This window comes from Halichoerus grypus, chromosome 2 (genome assembly GCF_964656455.1).
Source record: "Halichoerus grypus chromosome 2, mHalGry1.hap1.1, whole genome shotgun sequence".
NCBI classification, from domain to species: Eukaryota; Metazoa; Chordata; class Mammalia; order Carnivora; family Phocidae; genus Halichoerus; species Halichoerus grypus.
The window spans coordinates 101,086,853-101,107,016 of NC_135713.1; the positions used below are offsets into that span (position 1 = coordinate 101,086,853).

General features: G+C 41.3%; 1 protein-coding gene, 2 long non-coding RNA genes and 1 pseudogene across 4 annotated transcripts in view; 2 read left to right on the top strand and 2 right to left on the bottom strand.

Annotated features, from left to right (window-relative positions):
- Window positions 1–20,164, bottom strand: part of PIK3R1 (phosphoinositide-3-kinase regulatory subunit 1) — a 167,385-nt gene that overhangs the window by 145,290 nt on the left and 1,931 nt on the right. The window lies entirely within an intron of this gene.
- Window positions 1–20,164, top strand: part of LOC118549834 (uncharacterized) — a 184,009-nt gene that overhangs the window by 54,963 nt on the left and 108,882 nt on the right. The window lies entirely within an intron of this gene.
- Window positions 1–20,164, top strand: part of LOC144381124 (uncharacterized) — a 50,241-nt gene that overhangs the window by 23,029 nt on the left and 7,048 nt on the right. The gene's annotated exons all lie outside the window — the stretch shown is intronic.
- On the bottom strand, window positions 5,901–7,381 carry LOC144380975 (RNA-binding motif, single-stranded-interacting protein 2 pseudogene; annotated as a pseudogene).

The window sequence follows — 20,164 nt, forward strand, 5'->3', positions numbered from 1 at the left end:
TTGGCTCAGGTCGGGTCCTGGGATTGAGCCCCGTTTCAGGCTTCCTGCTCAGCAGAGAGCCTGCTTCTCCCTCTCCCTCTGTTACTCCCCGTTTGTGCTCTCTTTCTCTCTCAAAAAATAAAATCTTTAAAAAAAATCTTTAGCATTTGAGGGAAGATTATTTTTTAGTATATAAGATACAGTAAGAAACAATCACTTTAAGAATGATTAAACAGCAACTCTTGTCTATCAACTGATGAATGGATAAAGAAGATGTGGTTTATATACACAATCGAATGCTATTCAGCCATAAAAAAGAATGAAATCTTGCTATTTGCAATGACATGGATGGAGCAAGAAAGTATAATGCTAAGCAAAAGAAGTCAGTCAGAAAAAGACATATATCATATGATTTCACTCATATGTGTAACCTAAGAAACAAATGAGCAAAGGGGAAAATAAAGAGAGCAGGAGACAAACCAAGAAAAAGACTCTTAACTATAGAGAACTGATGAGTACCAGAAGGTGGTGGGAGGATGGGTGAAGTAGATGATGGGGATTAAGGAGCGTACCTGTAGTGATGAGCACCCAGTGAGGTATAGAATTATTGCATCACTATATTATATACCTGAAACTAATAAAACACTGAGTTAACTAAATGGAATTAAAATAAAAACTTAAAAAAAATAAACAGCATCTTTTAAAGGAGATTTGTTCATGGTCTACCTCATCAATGATACAAGAAGAAGTGTGGTTGCCCACATTGGTAATTCATTGAAGGAATTTTACCCATTTCATTGAAAGTGTTTTGGAGGAAATTCTTCCAACTAAAGTAAGACAAAATTTACGTTTGATCTTTTATTTTAAACTTGAAAGGGCTGAATGGTAGAGGGCTGTCAGCGATTCTTTGAAGACTGCCTCCAGATAGCTCTCTCAAAGACTTCCTGCGAATCATGCTTATCGAAGATCATGAAGACATGGCATAAACTGAGCAGCAGGCTGAGGAAGGGAAATGCTGATTAGTGAGACCTGCTGGCTGTAACCCTCCATCCTGGACATCTGTCACTGGCTTTTATGAATAATGAATTTTGTTCCTATAAATTACTCTGAAATACTTACACAGTCAGAAGCGTAATTAGTGATGATAAATAGTTATATGTGAGGATACTGCAGCTCAATCAATCTTCCTTTTTCAAATTGTTGCTTCTCCACAGAGCAAATAGAAATGGCCAGTAAGTGCTGCCAAACCAAGCTTGACTAAGCAGAGACTGACAAGCAAATGATTTACAAAATGTATATTCCCTTATGTAAGGGCCATAAAATTGTAGTTGCTTTTTCATTCACTTTAGTAATCTTGAATCATAAGCTGTTGAGGTTGAAAAGTATCCTGAGAACACACTTTAATTTCAAAATAAATCAGTTGGTTCTTGAATGTCTGCAGTAATTTTTTTCATCCTTTCATCTACAATAACTTAAGTACTATGCTCACCACTGATAGGACATGTATTTAAGAAGTGTCTAAAGGGTATCTGCTACCACGAAGGACTCAGGAAAGAAGAGGATGAGCTCAGAGGACATAACCTCAGCCTTAGGGACCTTGGGGTCCACTCAAGGTGGTGACATAATACAGAAGCACCAAAATAGCAATGTTAGTGGCTACGGAGTTAGGACTGTCCCAAATAGTGAATGTCAGGATAAGCCTGAGTGCAGAGGGGGGCAGAATATCAGTACAAGACACAGAAATGGAGAAAGCACCTTAAGGAAGTGGGATACTGGTCCAGAAAATTTAGCAATAGGTAGATTTGATGAAAAGCATAGTGGTTGACTCTATGGACTTTGCAAAGCAGTTTACCTGGGGAAGCAAATGAACATCTCCAGGCACCAGTTTTCTGATCTGTAAAATGGGCATGATAATAGTTAACATCTCAAGGGGTTGTTCTGAATCCTGAATGAGACAGCAAACATATCGTGATTAGCATGATTAGCCTGGTATCTGTCCTAATCTGGTAATTATTATATTCCCAATTTTATTTTCCCCAGTTTTTTTTGTTTTTTTTGTTTTTAAAGACTTTATTTATTTAATTGACAGGGAAAGAGAGAGAGAGAGAGACAGTGTGAGAGGGAACACAAGCAGGGGGAGTGGGAGAGGGAGAAGCAGGCTTCCCGTCGAGCAGGGAGCCCGATGCAGGGCTCGATCCCAGGACCCTGGGATCATGACCTGAGCTGAAGGCAGTCGCTTAACCAACTGAGCCACCCAGGCGCCCCTCCCCAGTTTTAACAATAGTTGTAAAACGTGCTCAATTACTAAAATAACTTACTTTATGATGCATATTGTAAATAAGAGCCATGTGAAAAATAATTAGATACATTGACTTTTTTTCCCCAACTGTAGCATCAAATGCCTGCTTGGACCCTTTTATACTTCTTTCCTCCATGAATTTTTATAAGTTGAACTCCTAGAATGGCCCTCTGGTGAATCATTACTAGACGGATAAAGCTTTTTAATTTGGGTGCATACTTGATTTGACAGCTACCAAGTTTGGCCAGGCCCCAGATTTGCAGATTGATAAATTAACAGCCTCTCAGCCTGTCTGTCTTTGTGTTGTTGTTTCCCACCCCCCTCTCTTTGCTATTTTTTCCCCCTGAGATTTGAAGGCCCATGATGTGAGCAATTTTCCCAACTTATGGCATCTTTCCGGCACAAATTGTGGTCCCCAAAGGCTAGTAACTGGCCTCAGGTGTTACAAGAAAGATCCTTTACCACCACCTTTCTAAAGAGCTACAGAACACAGAGCAGTTGTGACTCTGGCACACATAGCACGCTCAGCTAAGCACCTCTTTTTCTTGTCTTCCCCACTATCCCAGGGGGTTCAGCAAGATGGGTAGCTTAAGGCCTGGAAATGGGGGTGCAATATTGCAGGGAGCCCAAAAGCAATGAATCTAGAATGGAATGGGGCCACCTGGATGAGGAGGGTGATTGTATGGCCTTCACAGCCCTCTCCTCCACCTCTTCCCACTATTTAGCCTCCTTGCACAGACAGGCATCCCAGTCCCCAACCCTCAAGGGCTCCGTCAATACCACAACACTGGTTTAAACACAACATGTAAAGTTGCCTCATCAGCTCAAGTCAGGTGCCAGCAAACCTGCCAGATGTGGCCTCCTTTCCTATTTCCCCATTTTCCTGCTTCTAAGGCTCAACTGAGACACTTGTAAAAAATGCAGATTCAAAGGCTCCTTCTCTGGCAATTCTAAGGTAGAGCCCAGGGATTTGGCTTATTCACACAATCCAGAAGATTATGATGTGGCAAACCTGCACAACACCGCTTTGGTCTTCCTGGGAGCACCTACTGATCTTGACATTGAGTCCCCGCAGGAGAGAGATGTGGGTATGCTTCACCGATGCTGAGCCGCGGCTCTGACCACAGAGTCAGAGGCCTTGAAGTGTTTTTCAAAAAGCATCTAATCCCCCATCTAGTCTCCAGGCACTTAAACCATGTGAGATGGAAAGTTCTTTAATCCCAATGTAAAAGCCTATAAAGAAGGAAAATTCCAAACCCCAGTTGCTCTCTTAAGAGCCTCAATAACTTTGTATCAATAGTGAAAACTTTTCAGAAAATGGCTGAGAGAAGGGAGGGATAGTCAATTATTTGTTGAGGGAGCGAGAGAGTGCATCAAGTAGCTATTTTTGAAAACCACTGTTCAAGCCTCACTTGTGTACATTCATAAGCTAAGCACAAATATATATTTTTTAATTTTTTTTGAGAGAGAGAGAGCACATGTGAGTGTGGGGGGGGCGCGGAGGGGCAAAGGGAGAGAGAAACTCAAGCTGACTCCACAGTGCGTGCAGAGCCCTGACATGGGGCTCGATCTCATGACCCTGAGATCATGACCTGAGCTGAGATCAAGAGTCAGATGCTTAACCGACTGAGCCACCCAGGCACCCTAAGCATGTATTTTTAAAGTTCCATTTTTACTTTAAAAATGTTTTACTTTTGTGTAGGTTAAATTTTCATAATAAGAAAAATGTAAGTGTATTATCTAAGACTTTTCTCATAAAATATTGTTTGTTGCATTTCTCTCTCCTGCATGTGTTCAGGAAAAAGCATTTTCCATTACTTTAGTACATCTACACAGGTGAACTGTATGTCCAGAAATACTTTTTCTCCTTGCTGATAACTTGGCTGAGCCATCCTATAAATTTAATGCTCAGTACATATTTAAAATGACACAAGCCATGGAATCATAAATTTTTTAAATTAAAAAATTTAGACATATTTGAATAAGGTCTATAGATCAGATAACAGTGGGGTAGCAATGATCATTGCCTGATTTTGATCACTGCACTGTGATTATGTAAGACGCTAACCTCTGTGGAAGTGGATAAAGGGTATACAGAAATTCTTTATGCAATCTTAACAATGTTTGCATGTCTCAAACTACTTCAAAATAAAAAGTTAACAAGGAATTTCAAATTTAGATAGTATTAAAATTCATATATTCACCACTCAGACTGCATAAATATCAACACTCTGTCTTACTTCCCTTTGTTTTTTAAGGCAAACATGACAGACAAATGAATCTGCTCTTCTATCATTCTGTACTCCCACTAGCAGTGAGTAGCAGCTCTGATTTTTCTTCTTCTTCTCCAGTACTCAGTATTATAAGACTTTTTAATTATTTCCTGCATGAGGGGTAAAGAACAGAATCTATATCACTTTCCATCACTTCAAAAACTGAAATTGAACTTCTTTTTATAGGCTAATTGGCCACTAAGATTTTCTCTTCCTCATAATGTTCACATTTTTGTTGGTATTTTTCTATTTTTTTCTTAATGATGTAGTAGTTTGTGTCATCTGGATATAAGCCTTTGCTTATAATATGCATGCAAGTATCTTTTGTCCCTTTATAGCTTGCTCTCATTGGTTATGGGATCTTTTGTGGGATAGATATTTTGCATTTTAACATAGTCACAGTTTCCCATCTTTTTTTTCTGGGTTTTTTGTATCTTATATATTTCCACTTTCCCCAGTATCATGATAGTTTGGTATTTTGTTCCCAAAGTTTTGCTTTAAATGCAAGTTTTAATCTTCACAGAAGTTACGTCTGTTACTGTTTTGAGGCTAGAATCTATTTTTATCCACTTGTTCCCGTTTATTTAATGATTTATCCTTTTCCAACAGACTTTTAATGCCACATTTTATAACAAGTTTTCATATATGCTTGGGTCTATTTTTGATTCTCTGAGCTGTTCCTTAGTTTGTCTATTTCTACACAAATATGTCACTTTTACTTTACCATAACTTTAAAGTAAGTCTTAAAATCTTGCCGATCAAGCCTTTTTTTTTCCCTTCAGAATTATTTGGTATTCCTTACTTTCATCTTGTGTATTCTGTACTCACTGTCAAATGACAGACATTTTACTAGTTTTTTTTTTATTGGAATGTTATTGAATTGACAGACAATTTTGGAGGAATTGACTTTATGACATTGTGCTTTTCCATCTACAAATATGGCATAATTCTCCATTTCCTTCTAGATTCTCCATAACTCTACATTCTTCAATAGTATTTTAACTTTCTCTATATCTTATATAGATTAAGTTAGATTTTTTTATGAGTATCTTTTAAGTTTTATTGCTTTCATTAATGAGTTTTTCTTACCTTTTATTTGGTTATTGACACTATGTTGGAACACTATTGAGTTTTGTATAGTAATCTTATACCCAGGAACCTTACTGAACTTTCTTATTGAAAATCTAGGTTCTCAACTCTTTTTTTTTTTTTGGGATATGGAAAGAGTATATTGCAGTTAAAAACAAAATATAAAACTTTCTTTGCAAAAGAAAGAAAAAAAAGTTCTTTTGATCTCCTTGAATGCAGCACACACAAAAAGTGACGGTTCCCCCAGGCCCCGCCCCCAGGAATGGAGGAAGAAGCAGAGGGCAGGAGTGCAGAGATTTCTTTTCTCCAGGCCCAGGCCTGTGAAAAGCACTGCCCAAGTGTTAGTCCTTAGCAGGGCCCTCGGCGGGTCTGTATCCCGACAGCCCTCTGGAGTTCGGGAGCATCAGCCTCTCCGATGATTCAGGCGTCCAGGCGCATCTCAGACACGATGCGGGTTGGCTTCCAGACCACGCTGCTACTTGTTGAACTGGAAGGAGTAGAGCCCGTGGTCTGAGGGCGCCTCCACCGGCACCGGAGTCTGCTGGCCGCCGCTCTCCTCGGCTGCAACACCGGCGGAAGGCACGGGGGTGTACCGGGCGATGTAAGCTCCTGGCACCGGGGCGGCCGCCGGCACGTACGTGCCCGTGCTGCTGAGCGAGAGGTGCCCCAGTTGCTGGGTAAGAGGTCCCATCATGGAGGCAGGCTGCAGAGAAATGGGGTGATCCATCCCTGGCGGCAGAACGGAACCTGAAGGCTGCATGAGGTATGACTGGTGGTGCATCCACGACGGGTTAGGTGCTTGTAGAGGAGATGTCTGAGTTACTCTCTGATAGGAAGACACAGGAGATGGAAGGTACAGGGAGAGTGCAGACTGAGCAAGCATCCTGTTGGGGGTGATGTTATAAGGAGCCGGGTAAAACCCATTCTGAAGAGCTGTGGTGGGGTCATAGGTCAAGGCCATACCACCCGTATCTCCATTCCTTGGCCAGGCCCATCCATTTTGCATGTATTTCCCTTGGTTCTGTCATTTCTTTGGACCACCATCAGCAAATCTGCAAAGCAAGGGATCAGATGGGGCTGGGACACCAGCAGGTGTCTTAATATATTTTCCATTAAAGTGGGTGATGATGGCTTCACACTTCTCTGTGGACTCCATCCTTGCAAAGCCAACCCCTCTGCTGGTCCCACTGGTGTCTCGGAGGATTCGAGTGGAGATAACCTGGCCAAAAGGCTTCAGCATGCCCTCTAGTTCTTGCTCATCCATGCAGAGTGGAAGGTGTGATATGTATAAATCCGTGGGACCCTGTTCCTGTTGCTTTGCCATCTGAGGCTGCACACCACTGGCTTTCAGTGCCGTGACAGCTTTCTGTGCGGCTGAAGGACTGGCGAAGTCCACAGAGCCATAGCCTTTGCATTTGTTTGTGCTCTTGTCCAGGATGGCCTTAGTGGAGACAATCTTGCCATATGACTGGCACAATTTGACAAGATCCTGGTCAGTAGTGCCTGGTTGCAGTCCCCGGATATAGAGGTTGGTTTTGCTCAACTGGTCATTTCCATTGCTCCCACTGCTGCTGTTCGGGGTACTGTTGCTTGGACTAGCTGGTGCCATCTGCTGAGACAATGACACATAGGGCTTCTTGTTGTTCTTGTTACAGCCAAAAGTCGAAATCCCAGGCCTGGAAGTCACTGACAGCAGCATTTTCTCTTTAATGTAAGGGAGCTGAGAGCTAGGTTCTCAACTCTTAATGCTCATTGAAAAACAAACTAGTTGGGGTTGAAGATCACAGGATTTCTAGGAGACAACTGGGAATGTGCCGTGACTCCTTCCCCCCAAATATAATGGGATGGGTGGGAGCTACTTTCTCCTACATCTTAAATCCAGACATAGGGATTAAGGAGCCTAATAAAATATGTCCTCACCAGTTGACAGTTCTAAAGGGACTGGTGCTCCTGCCTTCCTGTGGGAAATGTAAAGGGGGGGGCTGAGCAAAGGAGGGGGTGGTGTATTGGTAGCCTGGACCATTGGAATTGGTCAGGGCAAATGATGGTGGGCTGTTTCTCATGGATCAGATAGAGTTCAATAGGAGAGCACGTTTGTGTGGGGTCATCACAAGATTTAAGAGAACTACCTTGATGGGTCAAAGAACCCAACAGGAGTAAACTGTGAGATATCCAGAAAGTGAGGAAGGAGGAGCTCAATGACCAGTTGGACTGGCATTACTCCAGGGAACTCCAAGTGGGAAATCTGGTAGTGAGGGAGGGCTGCACAAAACCACAAATGTGCCTTTGAGAGACGGTCAGTCTTTAACCCCTGTCGCTAGTTAGGCAAGACGTTTCTTGCCACTTTAGCTCTTCTCCCCTCTTTTGGCCCTTGGAAGGCATGGGTCAGAAACCACAGCTAGCTAGCAAGATAGGGGAGGCAGAATAAGGGGCAAGTTTGGGAAGGGGGAAGAAGGTTAGACTTCTCTTCCCCACCACCCTAAAAGCTGCTAACCTATATCAGGCCTGCTTAGGGAAAAGAAAACCGTGGTTAATGAAGTTTCAATTTCAGCTGATGCACTGGACTGGAGGTGCGTATTACTGATAGCAGGAACTTACTCCCAGGAGCCCTGCTTGTCTGATGTAATTGTGATGTGACATAATATGGCAGGCACTATACCGTAGAGGCTAGATACTGGCCTGGAAGCCAGACTGCTGAATCTTAGCTTTGTCATTCAGCAGATGTCCAACCTTTCTCTTGCAGTTTTCTCCTTTGTAAAGCATGTAATTGTATGGTTACGAGCATTAAATAAGTTAATATATTCAGAAGTGCCTAAAGCAGTGTCTGCCCTTTACTAAGTGCGTAACATTTACTGTAAGCAGGCAGTAAATGTTAGCGAACATGAATACAATAGCTTTATTTATAATTAGTTGTAAAAGTCCTCTGCTAACACATGCAGTCAAGTTCATGTTTGAGAGACACAATACACTTACAAAAGGTATTTGATAATTTGTGAACAGTTTTAAAAAATGTAACCAGTTATTTTCAGTGTAATGGTTTACCTGCCTGGCAGCGGATTTCAAAATATTTTTCAAAGATGAGAACACATTTTCCCCTCTCTAAAAATGAACACTCAGCCCTGCCATGGAGATGGTGCTGAAAGCAAACACGGAAGGCTGGCCGTGCAATGCCCCTGCTCCTCCCAAAGCCGAAGCCAAAGCAAAGGCTTTGAAGGCCCAGAAGGCAGCACTGGAAGGGGTCCGCAGCAACACCACAACAGAAGTCCACATGTCACCCACCTTCTGGCAGGCCAAGGCACTGCTGCCCAAAGATCCCTGAAAGAACGCTCCGGGGAGAAACAAGCTCGATTACTAAGACCAGAGATTCCCCTCGACCCTAGAGTGGCCACAGAGACAGAAGGCAGTACACTTGTGTTCACTGTGGCTCTCCAGGCTAAGGAGCACCCAGTCATGCAGCCTGTCAAGAGGTTCTAGGACACTGACATGGCCAAGGTCAACACTCTGAACGGGCCTGACGGAGAGAAGAAGGCATGTGTTCCACTGGCTCCTGACTAGGATGCTTCCTATGTAGCCAACAAAGTTGGGATCATGTCAGTCCAGCTGGCTAATTCTAAATATAATAAATTTTTCACCATAGAAAACGAAGGCTGATTATACCTTTAGCTGAATACCACTAATATTATTGAAAGATTCACAAAAGCAGGCGGGGTAGGCTCTACAAAAACTCATGTTCAGATGCTGTAGCTTTGCTATTTAGCAAAACTTTTTTTTTTTTTTAATTTCCTGCCTCTTATCAAGTGTCTACTGACTTCCTGTACAACTATTCCCAAACTCTCTATTCTCCTCAAACCCTAGTTGTTCCATCAAATCCCCATCTTAATCTCAAGACTTTCCACTAACAACCCAGAGAAGATCGTCTGGTAAGTGGTGCTCCAATTCCCTGACAGTTCCCCCAACCCTTTTCCTATTCCTTTGGTCCCATTTCCATAGTAATAATAATAGTAGTAAATATAGTAATAATAGTGTCCTTTCTTCTTTCCAAATTGAACTTCCCATTCCAAGCACTAATTTTTACCTACTACTCCCTGCTCCATTAATTATCCTCTTTCAATTTCATCTTCAAATTTTCCTCTTAAATTTTTTTACCCCCATAGTATCAGAATTCCCAAACTAAAGGAAGATGAAGAAAAAATATCAGAAGCTGAAATCCCTAACAATGAACAAAATTCCCCCAGTTTAATAATTCCTTTTAACCAATAAGAGGGGCTAGGAGCAGGAGGTGAGAGGAAGAGGTAAAGTTGGTCGAGAGACCTGTAACTTACGCAAAATAAACACACTTCGTGATTTTTTTCAAAATCTATTATGTCAGTTAACCATGTAGTGTCTCCTTAATCAACTCAGGTAGAGTTGGGGTATCTTGGCCAACCTTGTCTCCTTTGCATTCTTCCATACGCTCTCCAGTTTTGTTTTTTTATACATCTATTGAGCTATACTTAAAATGCAATAAACAGCACCTCTCTCACAATACATAACTTGCTAAGTTTTGCTATGCATGTCCACCTGTGAAATCAGCACCACAACTAAGTTAATCAATTGTTTCCTTGTGCTCCCACACAAATGATTAGCTGTGTCACTTGTGATCACTTTTGTCTGGCTTCTTTCCATCCATGTAATGATGTTGAGATTCCTATATGTTATTGCACTGTATCAATAGCTCATTCTTTTTACTGCCAAGTGGTGTTCCACTGCATGGATATACCACAATATGCTTATCCATTCACCTGTGAATGGAAATATGGGTCTTTGAGGTGTTTATAATCATAGATAAAGCTGCTATAAACAGTCTTGTGTGAGTTTTTGTATGGACATACACTTTGATTTCTCTTGGATAAACACGTAGGAGAAGAATGGCTGAGTTAGCATGGTTGGTGTACATTCAAGTTTTTAAGGAACCGACACATGGTTTTCCCAAGTGGTGTACCACTCTGAACATTTAAAAATCTCAAACACTTTTAAAAAAAAAAATTATGTGACTGCAAAAAACAGTGGGTTAAATGCTGTGAATAAGGTTAAGAAAAATGATGTTCGTCAGTTATGTCTTTGGTCAAGTCCTAGGAATATAATCCTCCTCGTCTGCTTTGCTAAACAAGACAGTTCGAGTATTCAACAACGTGAGGACACATGCCAAATAGAATGTATTCACCGACCAAATAACAGCTGTCCTCGGAGGGCTGCTGATTAACCAGCAGGGCTTTGATAGCACTGCAGCCTAAGCAAGGTGGCCCCGTGCCAGGAGCATAACTATCTCATTCATTTTAATGGTTTTGGCAACATGCAACTACTCATGTCATCTTGTTTTGATGAAGCTTCCAATTTTCATTACTCCTTTGGGAAATCAATTTCAAATAAGCTGCTGATGGCACTGTGTGTGTGTATGTGAATATACGTGTCTATATACACACATATTTGCACACAGTTACATATATAAACCTAGACATCTTCTCTTGCTCTATTAAGACTGAGTTCATAGTTGTGATTCAATCTGTGTTATGACAATCTGAGAAATTTCTCACTTTTAAATTACCAAACCTCATGAGAAACCTGTGGCATTGATTCAGCAAGCTTCCAGAGCTAGGACAAGGACAAGCAGGTCAGTGTGGATTGGTGGGAGGAGCCAGGCACCTCTGGCCTCAAGTAGACGGGTAAGGGTGGGGGTGGGGACAGATCCTGACGAAGCAAAAAAGGTGCCAGGGAGGCAGCTGCATGGAGAAGGTTCTTTCCTGGGCACTTCTGCTGAATATTCTGGTAACTTTCTGCAGCTATCACCACTCATCCAAACTAAAAAGAAATTCTCCTTAAAGGAGACGGCACTTTTGGGGAGTCACTGACTTCCTCCATTTTATGCCGCTGCATTCCCGTCCAAGATACTGTTTAATAAGTTGGAGCACGTCACATCAAATTATGATAGAACACTTCAGGGCATCCAAGCTACAAAGACATTTGTTAAGCTATAGTTTAGCACCATTTCAACTACTAACTGTTTTTGTTTCTTTGTTTTTGTCCAAGACCTCCCTATTTTCCTTCCCTCCGGAGCCTGGTTCTTTCTCTAGACTTGACTTCTAAGACTCACTCAATTTTCAACCCAAACCAAGGCAGGGATCCAACTTAGGGGATCACAGTCTTTTTTCCTCTGGCTCTTTGAGCTCCATTTACTTTCAGGGTGAAAATGTCTCCCTGCACTGACTTCAACCCAATCCCTGAAACCAAAGGGCAGCTTTGCTGACTTTCCCCTTGTCCTTTCTGGGCACCCAAGGACATCGTACCACCTTGAGTGACTATTCACAGGTAACAACTGTCATTTTTCCCCAACCCCAGTTCTTTTTAAATTCCATACTTACCTCCTTTGGAGAAATCCTTAATTCCCATTCACTTACGCACGTCTCCCCTTTCAGGAAGCCGCCTCCAGGCTGTGCCTCCTCAAAGAGCATCATCGTCATGATTTCAGGGGCTGTGGCAAACCTGGCATGCTTCATTTGGATGAGTGCTGCCCTCAACTTATGTTCTGCAAAGGACCTTGGCTTTAATTAAGTTCAGGAGGCTGAATTCATTTACTAAATGGCTAACTTTGGCCAAGTTACCTTGAACCACAGTTTCCTTATCTGCAACATGGGGTAACAACAACTACCTTTTGGGGTTGTATATGAAGATCAGGTGGGACCATGTGTGCAAAATTACTCTAAGATAGGAATTCCTTTTAATACATGTGGTCGGGGAGGAGCACTGGTCACAGAAGTGTCAGGCTTGACTTAAATCCGGACTCTGGTAAGAGTCGTGACCCTGAGCCACTTGCTTCATTCTTAGACTTTCAGTTTCTTCATCTGTATAATTAGGATGATAAACAAGTCCTGTAAGGAATAAATGACACTGTGCATATGTAAATGCCTAGAGCCTAGTGGGCTTGCATAGAAATAACATATGCTCAAAGATTAGTGTAATCAGAGCATCTGAAATATCAAGATTTCCTAGAATCCTCACTCTGTAAGCAGAGAATCTAGTTCTTTCTGTCTTACCTTTCTGGTACTTTTCAGATCCAGACTCCAGGAAAAACAATCTGGACAAAGGCTACTTTCTAACTAATCCTGAACTAGCAACGATTGAACAGGAATGTGAAAATGACTCTTTTATCTTCGAATTCAAAACAGCCACTGAAGAAAATGCTAGATGTTGTCTGACATGAACTTGAAGGGGCCAGTGGCCCTAAAGCCTGACTTTTCTGTGACTCATGCCTGAGTGGCTCCCTTTCCAATTGGAAGGGACCTTCATCCCTTCTTCTATTTCCGCACTCGGAACCTTGCTACCCTATCACTGGAAAGAACAGAGATCATCTAGCAGGAGCCCCTCCAGTTCCCTACCTTCCTCCTTGTCTTGTCCATCTGCACCCATCCCGCCTTCCTTCCTTTCGTCTGTATATGGCTGACTTCTCCAACTGTGGGCCCACCATCAGTCTCATCCTTTCATATATGACTTCTGACTAAGTTCTCTTCAATCTTAAATTCCTTTCTACTACTGACCCCTCCTCCCTTCTTCCCCCATGCACAGCCATTGTCTGATTTCTCTCCACTGACACCACATCTCCTTCAAACTGCACCTTCCCTGTCATGGCTTCCTTGAATCTGCTCTACACACCAGCTCCACTTCTTGATCTCCTCCTCACCCTTGGGCTCCATCTGGCCTCTGCAGTACCATTTCCCACTTTCTGACCCCTCAAAAGACAAGTTCTCATTTGGGTTTTCAGCTGCCTGGAGCCTTTTACAACTGGTGACGCTGCAGATCCGGCCTTCACTCTGGGAACTCCTCTCCCCTCCTCCAGCACATACCTCCCCAGTGGCTTCCTTCCTACTTTTCTCATCATCCTTCCACAGTCCTCTTCATGGCCAACTCTACCTCTGCCAACACTTCCAGGTCGGGTTTGTCTGACTCTGTCCCTTGCCCTACTGTTATTCCTAGTTTATTCACATCTTTTAGCGAGCTCATCTACTCGGGGCTAGCTAACTACATAATGTGTGAGGCCTAGCATATCCTGAGAATGCAGGGTTCTTTGCTCAACAGTTATTCAAGACAGCAAGAGCAGAGCACGAAGGCAAGTGTGGGCCCTTTGCAACTGCACAAATCACAAGTCAACTCCAGAACTTCCAAGTGCATAGTGTTTCCCAAAACTATATTTTTCCAGCTAAGACCCCTTTCCTCAGCTTTAGGCTTCAACAGTATTCTCCATGGACACCACCCCCTCCTGCACCAGGTCGATTTTGTTTCAATCCTGGTGCTTTTACGTACCAGCTGTGTAATTCTGGTAAAGACATTCTCTCTGAGCTTCAGTGTCTCAATGTAAAATCTGCAAGGTTATGGGAAAGCGAGTGCAGCTATCAAGCTGATAATTCAATAAGAGAGGTTAATAATATATCTTATAAACAGCTATAAATTGTCCACATTCATAAAATGTAGAAAGCCCTGAAGCAGGAAAATTGCTGGCTGTTTATCTAGTTGTTGGAAATTGTGTGAATTAGGACAAACAGGTAGTAACCCTGCAAAGAGCTTGGGAATAATTTTTTTTTTTTTTTAACAATCCCATAGCATTTATTTTCATCTGGTAATAACATAAAGGTAACCAAAACAATATGAACAAGTGTTTCAGAACTATACTCCCAACAAAGGACACCTAAAAAAACTATATTGCCTTCTCAAGAATTTCTCACTTTATTGATCGTTTCAAGTTGGAGACCCCTTGGAGCAGAGTCATATCTCCTTTCAGCATGATTTCACCCAGTTATTTTATTGACTTTTACAATCAATCCCTTCTATATCATCTACTAGGTTTATTCACTCATCGAAATGAGTAATACAGCCCTTTAGCCACATATTCACTTGCTCATAAAGCCACACCTGAATCCGAGATCTATTTCTCAACCATCTGAATAGGAGGACACCCTTCTGCCCTTACTGGCCCTGGCCACAGTGCACCATAGCAGCAGCTGACAAAGACCCCATGAACATGCACACTACCTTAGAAAGCAAACTGAGCTTGGGAAGAATTTTTGCCCAAAAGGATTAAAAACATATGCAATATTGTCAATCAATGATAGCACAGGACTCTGAGAACGAGTTCACCTAGTGAAGATCTACTCAGTCTGGTTCTAGGAACTTGACATCATGTTCTCTGAGCTGATGGCCAGGCTCCAACCTCATAAGCAAAGAACACAGACCCACACAGAAACTAGAACAGGTCAGCCTTGAGGAGCAGACACCCATAGTGAGATTGTTTGTTTAGTGAGTGACGCATTTCTTACTTACTGCTGGTCATCACAACCAAGAAGTTTGGTTGGAATTTAAAATTCAATATGCCCCATACAGAACTCAACAATCTCTTTCCCTCTCAATGCTGTTTTTTCTCAAACCTATGTGTCAGTTACTGGTACCACTGACCACTAAGAAGCTGCAGCTGAAAATCCTGACCAAGTTTTGCTCTGCTTTCTCTCCTTCATCCCAGCAACCACTCCCCACAGACATCCAGAAACAATATGAACAGTAAGTGCAATGGACCTCACAGAGATGACGATGGTCAGATTTGACTAGGTGAAAACAGACAACAGCTCTATACAATAGGCATATAAATAAAAAGAAACAGACCAAATAAAATATTGTTTACGAAAGTGATTTCATATTGAGAACCCCAATCATATTATTATGTGATTACTGGTTTTCCTCTTTCTCATTATTTTGTAGACTTACCATCCAGACTATTCTAAATGTCTATAAATCAATAAGAAAAAACACAAACAGATCAATAGAAAAGTGGAAAAGGACATGAGTAGTCAATTCACAGAACAGAGATAACCAGTACACATCTCAAAACAATATCTAGTCAAGATTAGGGAAATGCAGATTAAAATAAGATAATTTCCATCATCAGGATGGTTTTTAAAAAAGGATAATATTTAGTTTTTATCAGGTGGTAAAAGTCTACTGTCTGAGACAAGTAATATTTGAAATGTGCATACCTTTTGACTCATAAATTCTACTTCCAGGTGGCTATCCCTAACAAATTCTTGCATGTATACATAAGAAAGCATACATAAAGCTATTTCACTGACACTTTCTGTGGTAGCCAAAAAAAGGGGGAGGGATAACCTAAATGTAGATCCTTTGGAAAATATTAAGCAAATTATGTCCTACCTATACTAAAATATTCAAGAACAGACAAAAAAATGAAATGTGCTTATTAATTCTAACTTGGAAATTCTCTACACATTAAGTGGGGGGAAAAAAACCTAGTTTCTGTCAAATTAAAACAAAGTAAAATTTAGCTGTATCACATTTATAGTTATGTAATTGTATAGAGACAGGTCTGGAAGGATCTTTACTCAATAATTAAGAGTGGTGAATGTCATGGTGGGAAGAGGATGAAGGGGAGAATGGCACTGTTTACATAATTTCCTATTTGAATCTGCTTAAGAATGAATGGCCATATTAATTATATAACTATAATATTGCAGTCATTTAAAAAACATGACTGATATATTTTATCATCACTCTTGGATCAAAATACCTGACTGCATCTGACTAGTATGTACATGTTTGTATAATCTAAGGCAGTGCTCCTCAAAGTGAGGTTTATAAGCTACCTCTACCAGAATTCTTTGGGGTGCCTGAAAAAAAAGGGGGGGGGAAATACAGATCATCTGGGCCCCATTCCTATTTAGTTCTATAGATGTGGGATGGTCCCAGGAATTTGCCTTTTTTTTTTTAAAGATTTTATTTATTTTTTATTTATTTGAGAGAGAGAGAGACAGCTAGAGAGGGAACACAAGCAGGCGGAGTGGGAGAGGGAGAAGCAGGCTCCTGGCAGAGCAGGGAGCCCGATGCGGGGCTCGATCCCAGGACCCTGGGATCATGACCTGAGCCAAAGGCAGACGCTTAACGACTGAGCCACCCAGGCGCCCCCCAGGAATTTGCCTTTAACAAACTCATGCTCAGAGTGGGAGAACCACTGGAGCAGAGAATTAACTTCATTTGGGTTTCACTGCCTGTTGAATGGTTTTAGATTCCTGGTTCTCTTTAAAGAGAAGAGAAAATAAGGCCATATTAACATGGGGGTAGGAACAGGAGACTGTAATTTAGTAGCTAAATTTTCAAAAATGCTGCCCAACCACCTGTGTTACGGATGCAGGTGCTGACCTGTGTCTACCTGAAGGGGTTACTTGTACGCAAATCCACACCTGCCAGATTTGCAGCAACTCAGAGTAGGTAAAAGAATGTGTTTTCTCTTCTCTTCTGTTTCCTATTTCCAGGAATTGGGCTTCTGTTCCTAATTACGATTGCATTTTCTTTTTTTTTGTATTCTCCAAGGAGATTTCTCTCTGCTAGCCAATACAGATTCAAGAAAAAACAGCCCCCTGTGCTTTAGCTCTCAAAGCAGTTAAACATTATGGTTTGCTATTTACCTGTGTCTTTCTCAGGACTGCGAACTACTCAAGAATAGAGCTAATAAGCACGGTTTCTCCAGCAGCCAGCAGAATTTCTGCTGACCCACATCAGGTGCTATGCTGTTCATATATTCTTTCTACCACAAGATATTTATTCCCCCCCAAAATCCAATCTAGAAATTAGTCTGTCAAATGAAAACTCCCTCCACCCTCAATTTCTCTCTCCTACTTTTCACCATTCAAAGCACCTATTTTTGTCTTCTTGATTTGGATAAATGCAATGAATGATTTACTAATACCATGCTTTAGAAATAGGCCTACAAGGGGGCCCCTGAGTGGTGCAGTCAGTTGAAAACTGACTCTTGATTTCAGCTCAGGTGGTGATCTCATGGTCGTGAGATCGAGCACAGAGTCTGGTTGGGATTCTCTCCCTCTCCCTCTGCCCATCCTGCTCATGCTTTCTTTCCCTAAAAAAAAAAAAAAAAAAAAAAAAAAAAAAAAAATCAATCAAAAAAAGGAAATATGCCTATAAAATCTTCTAGATTACACTAATATCTGTTCTTTCAGGATGTTTTACTTTTAATTCTTTTCACATTATTTACATACCTTTAACACCATCTTTTGTTAAAATTATTAAATATTTAGGTGTCTGTTTCCCTTCCTTGGACCTGTCTGTTCCTTTAGGCCCAGTGCCTCGTACCTAGAAGGTGTTCTAAGAATTTTACGCAATTTAGGAGTTTCTCACTTTTAATTTTTGTGCTTCTTCCTGATATAACAACACCTTAAGGAAACACCACAGTTTAAGGTATACAGCATACTTTTTGGGGGAAAAAACTCAGTTGAATTCTTTTATAAAGATGGACTCTCAAAGAAACCCTGAAAATAATCAGTGGAGTAGCTCCAGAAGAACACGTATTTAAGAATTAAGTACTAAATTTATTTCAAATGATGCTTTCACTTCAGCAGATCACTTGTTTCTAGGTTAGAAAGTAAGCAGGTTAGGTTAAGGGCATTTTAGTTTGCCCACCTGATTCTAAAATCCTGATTTCCCTAACTAAAATTTGGTTTCTTCATCACAATGACTTGAGAAAACTAACTCAGACTTGTGCTCTTGTTCTTTTCTGTTGTTCTTAACTTTCAATACATTTTCTGCCCTTTTCTCTGGCCCTTTAACATTTGAAGACGGAGGGAAGAGAGGAAAAAAATCGATTGTCCAAATATTGAGCCACTTTACAATGTTGGTGCCACCTGACTCTTTAGCAGCCTGAAAGCTGATAATCCTTCTCACCCCCAGCGATTACCGCATTGTCCCGAGCTGAAGGCTAGTGATTATATCGAACGCCGTGCTCGATTTCATAAAAAAGCAGTTCAGTCACCTCACAGGTGATTCTTCCAGGTAGGACAGCTGACTCCAATTTCAGTTTGTCTTTGGTTCTTGGTTTTGAGTACCAGACGTGCTAAGCATAATACAACATATTGTTAAATTTATTAGTCTCTAAGAGAATTATTTTTAGCTGATACCAAGCTCTCCACAGTTTATAGGGTCTCTCAAGCTTTTGCTCTCACCTGCCATCCAGGATTTCATCTATTTTTCATGCCGGTCACTAATAATTTGCCAGACATTCCCTTTTAATACTGTGAAGAGGGCTACTTCTACCTACCTCTGAAATGCCATTAGTTCAACTAGGACCATGCCACATCAGAAAAATCGTATTTCAGTCCATTATTAGTTGTAACTGACTTCTATCATTTAGGAAAAAAGGTGTGTGTGTTTGTATTTTTTTGTTTGTTTGGTCAAGTGAAGATTACATTTAGGTTGTAGCCTTCAAGAATATTAAAATGCATTTCAGACCATCTTTGAAAACTCTACCTTGGTCAACTAATTATTCTAGCTTCTCAACCACTACCTTAAATGTTTAGCACATGCACTGAAATATTCAATTGAAATTCAGACAATGAAGTTTTGTAGATTCACACCAAAGCCCCCCGTACTGGTGAATAATTCAGGGGTAAGATAACCTTTGGTTCACTCAGTTATTGTGTCCAGAGACAAAAGGGACTCTGTGGAAAATGCTGTCGTTTCTTTGAGCTCTCATTCATGAGGCTATCAAGTGCACAGGTGAAGCCACTGATTCTCATTGGATTCATCTGGGCACTTAAAATATTGATCCTGAACCCATGTCAGACCTACACATTCAGAATCGTTAGGCGTTATCCATGGATATATTTTTAATCAATCCCAAGGTGATCCCAACCTGATTCATTAGGGAAGAATCAACTCAAGTCAGTGTTTCCTAACTAGTATGCTTAACAGTCACAGAGAGGGCTCATTAAAATGCAGATCCTAGAGCTTCAAGCCTAGTGATTCAAATTCAGTAGGACTGTCTCGGGACCCAGGAATTTGCACTTTTCACAAGCATCCCAGGTGCAAGTATTGTTGGTAGACCAAAGAAACACACTTGGAGATACACGGGTATAGCAGTTAACCAGGCTCTTGCATACACTGAGAATTACTGAGCTGGCCATCTGACTAATGCTGGTTATTAGAAGGAATATTTCAGCAGCCAAGTGCAATATTCATAATTATTGGAATAATGCAAAAAGCTATCTTTCTGTAGTGAAATATTAGCTTTAGCTTTCATACTGAAGACAGAGCAAGTGTATAAAGAAATAAGTACAAAAAGGTACAAATTGCTATCTAGCAGGTATCACTTCTATGAATACAAAACCCAGGGAAAACTTGAGAGGCCCTTAGTTTTAACTTTTCTCCCTCCCCCTCTCCCCGTCACTGCATGATCACTGCAGGAAAACTAGAGAAGTTAAACAAAAAGATACAAGAATTTAGAGTCTTTCCTCATCAGATACTACTGTTAATGTTACCCAGATGTAGCCACATCATCTTTTTAAAAAAGATTTACTTATTTATTTGAGAGAGACAGCGAGAGAGAACATGGGGAAGGGAGGGAGGGAGGGGGGGAGAGAGAGGGGGGAGAGAGGGGGGGAGAGAGGGGGGAGAGAGGGGGGAGAGAGGGGGGAGAGAGGGG